At 42.6% G+C, this 9,146-nt stretch overlaps 1 non-coding gene across 1 annotated transcript; it reads left to right on the plus strand.

Moving 5' to 3' along the window:
- Window positions 1-8,739: 8,739 nt before the first annotated feature.
- On the plus strand, window positions 8,740-8,804 carry LOC124557504. The gene has a single exon (XR_006968752.1). It is a non-coding gene; the product is annotated as a small nucleolar RNA SNORD109A (small nucleolar RNA).
- The last annotated feature ends 342 nt before the right edge of the window (window positions 8,805-9,146 follow it).

Genomic DNA, 9,146 nt, shown 5'->3' on the forward strand with positions numbered 1-9,146 from the left:
TAGATTTCAAAAAAGCATACGACTCGGTAGATAGAGAAACATTACTGAAAGTATTGGAAGAATTTGGGGTCGATACGAAAACAATTCAAATTATCAAACAGACGCTAACAAACAGTAAGGCCAAAGTTAAATTTATGGGTGAAATTTCAAGGAAGTTCGAAATTAAAACAGGTGTTAGACAAGGTGATGGTTTATCCCCAATCCTCTTCAACTGCGTACTGGAAAAGATATTGAGAATATGGAAAGAAGAACTCAAAGGCACCAAGAATGACATCAGAATTGGAACAAAAAAAGAAAAAATAGAAGTGGACTGTTTAGCTTTTGCAGACGATCTGGCAATAATTACAGAAAACGAAGAAATAGCTCAGAACTACCTGGAGAAACTACAAGAAGTTTCGGCCAGAGCTGGACTGCAGATTTCATTTGAAAAAACCGTGTATATGTCTAATCATAGAAATAACAAGAAAAATCTTATTACTAAATACGGCAATATTAAGAGAGTAGAAAAATTTAAGTATTTAGGTGAAATAATTCAAGTGAATGGTTTAGACAAGAGTGCAAACCAGGCGAGAGCAAGGAAAATGGAATTTGCTTTTCAAAAAACCAAAGACATATATAACAAAAAAAACATTTCGATTCAAGCTAAATTAAGACATTATAAAACTGTCATTAGACCAGAATGCCTGTATGCATCGGAGTGCCTAACTCTTAACAAAAAGGGGGAAATAGAAAACATGGAAAAGAAAGAAAGGAAAATTTTGAGAAAAATATTAGGACCGAGAAAGATTGGAGAAGAGTACAAGCTAAAGAGTAATAAGGAAATATACAAAACTATTGAGAAAGTGAGTGAGGCAATGCGTAAACGCAGACTAACGTTTTATGGTCACCTGTCGAGGATGGATGGAAACAGACTAACAAGAAAAGTGTTTGAACATAGTAACAGGAACGAAAAAACCAACAATAAATGGATACAGATGGTGAAAAAGGATTTGGCCTATTTTAATGTCACCCGTAAGTCAATCAGGGACAGGGAAAAGTTTAGACAAATAGTGAACGAAATTAAGTGTTTTCCAGAAGAAACGAAACTAAAGAATAATAACAGGAAATGGTCGGAAGAGCGGAGGAGGAACCACTCGAAAATGATGAGGAAATATTGGGAAGAGAGAAAAAAAGATCAAAAAGCCGGGCAAGTGAATTGTTGAACGTGGTCCAAAGATGGCCGAAATCGAAAGAAGAAGAAGAAGACGGATCAGAAACTCGGCAGTTTTGCTAATTAATTACCGTAAGAAAAGCCTGTTTATAATTAGTTTGTCACCGGTGCGGTAAATTCGTGAATATCGAAAAAGAAACATAAATCAATGCTGTGTGCAACATGGCTGAAGAAAACTGGCATGTGATTCCTCATGAGACAGAGCCATCATTAGACATATCAATGACTCAAGTACATTCGAAGTCGTAAGAATGTTTAGCAAAATAAAAAGACTAGTTCCCGATGGACTACACACCAACTGACCGAAGCTCAAGAACAGGCCCGTTTCCTAAGATGTAAAGAAACACTCAAAACCTTCGACCGAGGAAATGCAGAATTCGTACACTGGGACCTCCTCGTACGTGTCAGAGACTAAGCAGCAGTCCGCTATTTAGGCGTTCTAGCAAAAACCGAAACCAACAAGTGTTCCGTTCGAGAAGCACTTCCAAGAGAAAGATTCCTTATTTCTTAAGTTCTGGGCATGTCGCGACGATTCCATTAGAGGACAGAAGTGTAGTTTATGCTGACTTGTATACAAGAATTAGTTTGTCACTAGACTTTGATGAAGTTAGGAAAAAATCAAGAACCTCATATTATTCATCATCATGATAATGTGAGCTGTAGCAAATTGAGACAAAGAGTGGCGAAGAAAAATACTGAAAGAATGCCTCATCGCCCCTATTCACCTAATGTATTCCTTAACGACTGTATTTTATCCCGTTGTGTGAAACTGCGTCTATAGCGATTTTCCTCACCACAAGAAGCTGTCGAATTCTTCCAAAACATTATTTTTGAAGAGTCCAACATCAGAGTGGAAAAAAATGTCCCAGAACTTGCTCTAGCGCATGTGGTTCAAATGGCTTTAAGCACTATGTGACTTAACATCTGAGGTCATCTGTCCCCTAGACTTAGAACTACTTAAACCTAACTAACCAAAGGACATCACACACATCCATGCCCGAGGCAGGATTCGAACCTGCGACCGTAGTAGCAGCGCGGTTCCGGACTGAAGCTCTAGCGTATACAAAAGTGCATAAATATTAAAGGCGAATATTTCCAAAAGCAATGAAACGTTTTGCATAATACCATTTTTCTATAATTGATTTTGTAAAAAGCGTAAGAGGCTGACCACGTGTCAGTGTAACGGAAACACACCGGTTGTTGGTTTAAGAGCCCTCTGTGACTATTTCACAAAGGGAAAGACGGTTATTGAGTCCTAAGGGGTCATAAGATATTTAATGTTAAAAACTGAGCTGCCTCTCCATTTACATTATAGTTTATTCGAATTAAAATTAGTAAAAATGACTTTTAATGACATTTTCACTTCTTTGATGCTGTGTTAAAGATTTAGGAAATATAACAACAGGATCAGTGCACAAAGTTGTCAGTTGGGTACTGAAATATACAACTAGAGAAACTCTGTGTATAGCATGAACAAACGTGTTTTAAGAAGTTTTTGGTATATTAGCTAAAATGGAGCCAAATTCACCGTGAGATGTCATATTGATTTACTTCTCCAGTGGAGCCGTGGTCCTTGTGCGGTACGTTCAAATATACTGATGCCCGTTGGCAAAACGTAGGAAAATGAATAATGTATAAATAATTCGCGTCTCGGCAGTTGTGGGCGCGCGGCAGGGCAGCGATCCATCTCCGGCTGTCGTCTGAGCACACACAGCTCAATTAACGTGCCCCTCGCTCAATTGAACAGCTGTCACTTGCGGGCTGGCGTTCTGTTTCTTCCTTTTAACCGGCTAATGATTGCGTGCAATCCAATTCAGCTCTCTGGGACGTATATAAAACAACAAGCTGAACACCAAACAGGAGCAGTCGTTGCGATTACCGGCATTCGTCACTACCTACGACCTCAATGTTTAATTTATTTGCTTTTAACTCTGTTGTTATTGCAGGCGCGACTAGAGACAGCAGTATGCTACGGCTCCCTGAAGTCTGGAACCAATCCGACACGTCGTTTCGGTCACTGTAGTGGTGTAACTATGTGCAGCATGTATTTCACTCTGTATCCCCTCGTTGCAGATGATGCTAACGTGCAGAATTGAGACTAGTTCAAGCACACTGTTACTTGAACCAACCATACACTGTGGTATCAGGGCAACACAAATGAAAAAATAAAAATCACGTTGTCCAATAAATTATGGGACCTACTGTACAAAGACGTAAAAACAGATTACGAAAAATATGTAGAAGCTTCCAGATCTTATTCTAATAGAATATGAATGTGTTAAGATTAACCACAGCATACACTCGATACAAATTATTTTGCTTTGATATCGAGAAGCACAGTACCAGCAGCGTTCCGTAACGTCGAAAACAAGTACCGGTACTGTACGGACAACAATAAATGCTGTTCGCGCACAGTTACGTGCTGATGAGAAACTGCAGAGAGAAGTTGAAGAACCGCTTAGGCATATCGCAAAATAGGGACAAATCCTGTACTGGTAATGGAAGTGGCCCAGTGGTAAAGCTTCGAACTCTTACTCGGGAAGAAGGCGGTTCTGATTTCCATCTGGTTGTCACATTTGAGTTTACTGGAATTTCCCTAAACCCATTAAGGCGAATATCGGGATGGGATTTTCCAAATGATATGGCCTATTTTCTTGGCTTACCTTCCCTAGTCCTACTTTGTAGTCCAATGACCTCATCGTCGACGGGACGTTAAACAATAATTTTCCTTTTTCCTTTTTTAGCCATTCGCTTATGTTATCTAATGCTATGGGAAGACAAGGTATGGTCGACAAAGCTAAGGTCTTCCCTTATCCAATTCGTGAGGTCCCACTCTTCCGCCTGGGTGTAGTGCTTCATGGCTCAAGATTACCTGCTAAACTTTTCCATTCTGATAGTGTGTGCTCTCGTTGGTTGGTTGGTTGGTTTGGGGAAGGAGACCAGACAGCGTGGTCATCGGTCTCATCGGATTAGGGAAGGATTGGGAAGGAAGTCGGCCGTGCCCTTTCAGAGGAACCATCCCGGCATTTGCCTGGAGTGATTTAGGGAAATCACGGAAAACCTAAATCAGGATGGCCGGACGCGGGATTGAACCGTCGTCCTCCCAAATGCGAGTCCAGTGTCTAACCACTGCGCCACCCCGCTCGGTGTGCTCTCGTTAGTACGTGTAAGGCTGACAAATTTATCTCTATGAGATCAACGAAAGAACAGTAGAGCAGCAAAGTGGATGGAGCGCATCTGCGTAGAAAATATATTTCATAAGTTCCAAGACGAAAGCAGTCAGATGCAGTGTGGTGGGACTGCGTAAAGCCGTGATAAGAGGAATGTCGCCCTGCTGATAATGAACGAATTCAAGAGAGGAGAAGGAGTAATTACATCTCACATCTGCCATTTCCGAAACATAAGCATTGCTTCGAGCGGTAAACATCTCTTAAATAGAGTTTTGAATATCAGCCATCTTTAAAGTGCCCACTATATTAAATTAAATTAAAAATTTACTGGTTTACCCTACGTTTATTTATTTTTCAGATTTTTTTATGTTTCACGGAATAATTCACCTTAAAGTTCAAATATGTTTGGTATTCATGTTTACTTTACGTTGCAGGGACATGGATAAAACGTGCACTTTATATTCCATATTAACATACAGTTCAGTGGTTTATGTTCCATACCTTGACAAATTAACATTTCATTCAGTGATGAACTAGAGGAACTCACTACCTACTACACTTCAGTCATAATTTTCATAGCTTTCGAATATTATCAAGAACAAAGTACGTCAGTTGTGCAAGAGTATGTATCAAAATTGTCATTACGAAGACAAATCTAATTTAAATGTAGCTATATCAAGGCCAGTGAATCTATCTTTAATTGGCAGCAATGTTATTGTGAACGACGATAAGATAACTGGAATATATGGAATAATCTGGATAAACTAAAATTGTAGAATTAAGGTATATAACATATTTGTATGTCAAATCACTAGGTTAGGATGAACAATGATATTGGAGACCATCTTATCGATTCCACACAGTTCCCTGATATATGTGTACGTGAAATTTTTACGTCTTCCTTGTCTAAAGACACGCAGGCTGAAGTAACAAGTTTGATTTTTATGACATGTACTTTTAGTACTTTATAGTAAAAAAAAAAAAAAAAAAGAAACTGGAGAATTTCCATCTCCTGCTCCGTTTCTGTAGCTACAGGCTCATCATGTCTAGCTGCTACGTGGGAGACTTGGGTTCAAGTATTTGTGGGAGGACTGGAACCGGTTGCACTCAGCCACGTGAGACTAGCTCAGAAGTTACTTGAATGAGAAGTAGTGGGACGACGGTCAGAAAAGCTAACAGCCACCAGGAGAGCGTCGTGCTGACCCCACACCCATTCATACTACACTCGATTACGCTATTGGCAGAGGATGCTTCGTGAAATTAAATGAAATCCCTCAAGAAAGGACGGCTGACTTTTCGTGAGGCAATATTGCGGAAATTTAGAGAACCGGCATTTGATTCTGACTGCAGAACGATTCGACTGCCGCCAACGTACATTTCACGCAAGGACCACGAAGATAAGATGAAAGAAATTAGGGATCGTTTGGACACTTTTAGATAGTCCTTTTTCCCTCGTTCTATTCACGAATGCAACAAGGAAGGAAATGTCTAGTAATGGTATGTGGTATCCTCCGCAAGCAGCTTATGGTGGTTTGCGGAGTATGTGTGTAGATGCAGATGAAGATGATACAGCAGTCGGTCAGCCCTGAATGGCCCTTCAGGGCTAGAATGTGGAGCTTTTTTCGTTTTGATCCACAACCTGCCTAACATTGACGCCCCCAGTGACGAAAAAATCCAGCCACTGTGTTTGTGTCCACAGCTCGTAGTCTAGTGGCTAGCGTTACTACCTCTGGATGGTGGAGTCCCGTGTTTGATTCCCGGCCGGGTCGGGGATTTGCTCCTCCCGGGACTGGGTACTTGTCCTCATCATCTCATCATCATCCGGGAAGTGGCGAGATTGGAACTGGAAAGACGGGGAACTTGTATGGGTGCTGATGACTGCGATGTTGAGCGCCTCACAAACCAACATCATCGTCATCTCTGTGTTTGTCTAGACCTTCCAGAAAATCCTGCACCAACCACAAATGGCAACACATCTCGTGTGGCTCAGATGTACACTATGTGATCAAAAGTATCCGGACACACCCTAGAAATTTAATTTTTTCGTATTAGGTGCATTGTGCTGCCACCTACTGCCAAGTACTCGATATCAGCGACCTTAGTAGTCATTAGACATCTTGAGAAAGCAGAATGGGGCACTCCGCGGAGCTCACGGACTTCGAACGTGGTCAGGTGAGTGTGCCATACGTCTGCACGCAAGATTTCCACGCTCCTAAACATCCCTAGGTCCACCGTTTCCGGTGTGATAGTGAAGTGGAAACGTGAACAGACACGTACAGCACAAAAGCGTACAGGCCAACATCGTCTGTTGACTGACAGAGACCGCCGACAGTTGACGAGGGTCATAATGTGTAATAGGCAGACATATATCTAGACCATCACAAAGGAATTCCAAACTGCATTAGGATCCACTGCAAGTACCATGACAGTTACGCGGACGTGAGAAAACTTGGATTTCATGGCTGAGCGGCTGCTCATAAGCCATACATCACGCCGGTAGATGCCAAACGGCCCATCGCTTAGTTTAAGGGGCGTATACATTGGACGATTGAACAGTGGAAAAAGGTTGTGTGGAGTGACGAATCATGGTACACAGTGTGCCGATCCGATAGCATGGTGTGGGTACAGCGAATGGCCGGTGAACGTCATCTGCCAGCATGTGTAGTGCCTATAGTAAAATTCGGGAGGCGGTGGTGTTATGGTGTGGTCGTGTTTTTCATGGAGAGGGCTTGCACCCCCTGCTGTTTTGCTTGCCACTATCACAGCACAGGCCTACACTGATGTTTCAAGCACTTTCTTGTTTCCCACTGTTGAAGAGCAATTCGGGGATGGCGATTGCATGTTCAACACGATCTAGCAACTGTTCATGATGCACGGCCTGTGGTGGAGTGGTTACACGGCAATAACATCCCTATAATAGACTGACCTGAACGGCGTCCTGACCCGAATCCTATAGAAAGCCTTTGGGATGTTTTGGAACGCCGACTTCGTGCCAAGCCTCGCCGACCGACATCGATAGCTCTCGTCAGTGCAGCACTCCGTGAAGAATGGGCTGCATTTCACCAAAAAACCTTCCAGCACCTGATTGATCGTCTGCCTGCGAGAGTGGAAGCTGTCATGAAGACTAAGGATGGACCAACACCATATTGAATTCCAGCATTACCGATGGAGGGCGTCACGATCTTGTAAGCCATTTTCAGCCAGGTGTCCGGATACTTTTGATCACATAGTGTACTTTCAGCACTGGGCAGACCTCAAACATGTTTTTAACGGTAATGAGAACGGGGACAGTAGTGCGGCCCGTACCCACTTATGCCGTCCCAACAGTCATTCATAACCCTGGCACTATTCGCCCCATGTGCCTCAACACCAGCCGCCCTGGTTAGCATCCTTGGCCTATCGACCTGGCCCAACTGTTTCCGGGCTTTAGGCAATTAACCCTGCATTCATACACAACAAGTGCAGTCCCTAAGCATAATTAATTTATGCACGCCTTCAGAACAAGGAATAAAATACTAACCAATGCAGCCGCTAGATGTGATCTACGTACTGTTGCAGCGCTGCTTCTGGTTATTACAACTCTACAAAGTCGGCTTACGAGGGACTGATGCTCGAAATATACACAGGCACTTACAGAAATGTTGAAAAACGTTACTCAGCGTAGATAAATACTCAGGTGCTATTCTCTTTTTCATATAGGCATGCAGGAAGAAGCCTGAACTAATTCGTGTACAAAAGAAAAAAGCTCCTACTGCTGGCATATACACTCACCTCAGCGGCTGAAGCTCAGATCAGTATTACAGAAGCCTATCACGAAGTCCATTTACCCACTTGTGGCGAAATGTGTCACTGCTGCTGCAGCCTCAGCTGTACGAGCAGCAGTGCAACGCTATGTCCGATTCATTTCCCAGAGGTAGATAATTCTGTCCGGTTAGACGTCTCTTATGCTGATACGGCGCCCTATGATGCTGAAGGTTTTGAATCTTTTTTCACGCTTACGGCTATTATACGCACACTACGAGTTTCGTTTCACACGGGCTGTGTTTTTTGCGTATATCAAATAGACAGCAGTCATACGCCGTGGGTAAAGGTACCTAAGCATTAAGCAACTGAACTTTGCCTGTGACTCTTTCAGCCAACGATAGTGAATTCACATAATCACATAAGTCGACTGTAGATTCTATGAACACATTCGTGTTTACGAAATAAGGTCCCGAGAAGTAGTTCCAGTTTCCTTCATTCACACAGAGATGCGCCTTATCTTCGCAATGTGGGAGAGTTGTGTCTCAGGTTTAAGCAGTGGTGGCTGTTGTATAAGAGCACAAGTGCACGTGAACATCCTAACGTTTGACACGTTGTGGATTTATTGATTATTTTTCTGTGGATGCTGTTAAACGTAATGTAGATGTGGTAATCTGAAATCCACGGCACTAAATCTACCGCGCTGCGCTACATTACTCCTCCAGACTCGGTGAAACTTGGCATCAGGGTTGCGAATACACCTTCATTTTTGCGCGTTTTAAGGAGCTTCGGCGCATGTGCAAATGACGTGAGATAAATTACCTTATGGGCCAAGTATATACAGATCTGATAAACAATGTGCACGGTTCATGGCTGCACTACTAGCCCTTACCACTCAACCATTCAACTACAAGTTTACGTCAATGCCACCAGGTGGTAGCAGACTGCAGCAGACTTTCATCCATGTTCACTTGGCATAAATCCCACTAGGCGGTAGCACACTCCACAGATATGCAAATTCACTC

Source organism: Schistocerca americana, chromosome X (genome assembly GCF_021461395.2).
Source record: "Schistocerca americana isolate TAMUIC-IGC-003095 chromosome X, iqSchAmer2.1, whole genome shotgun sequence".
NCBI classification, from domain to species: domain Eukaryota; kingdom Metazoa; phylum Arthropoda; class Insecta; order Orthoptera; family Acrididae; genus Schistocerca; species Schistocerca americana.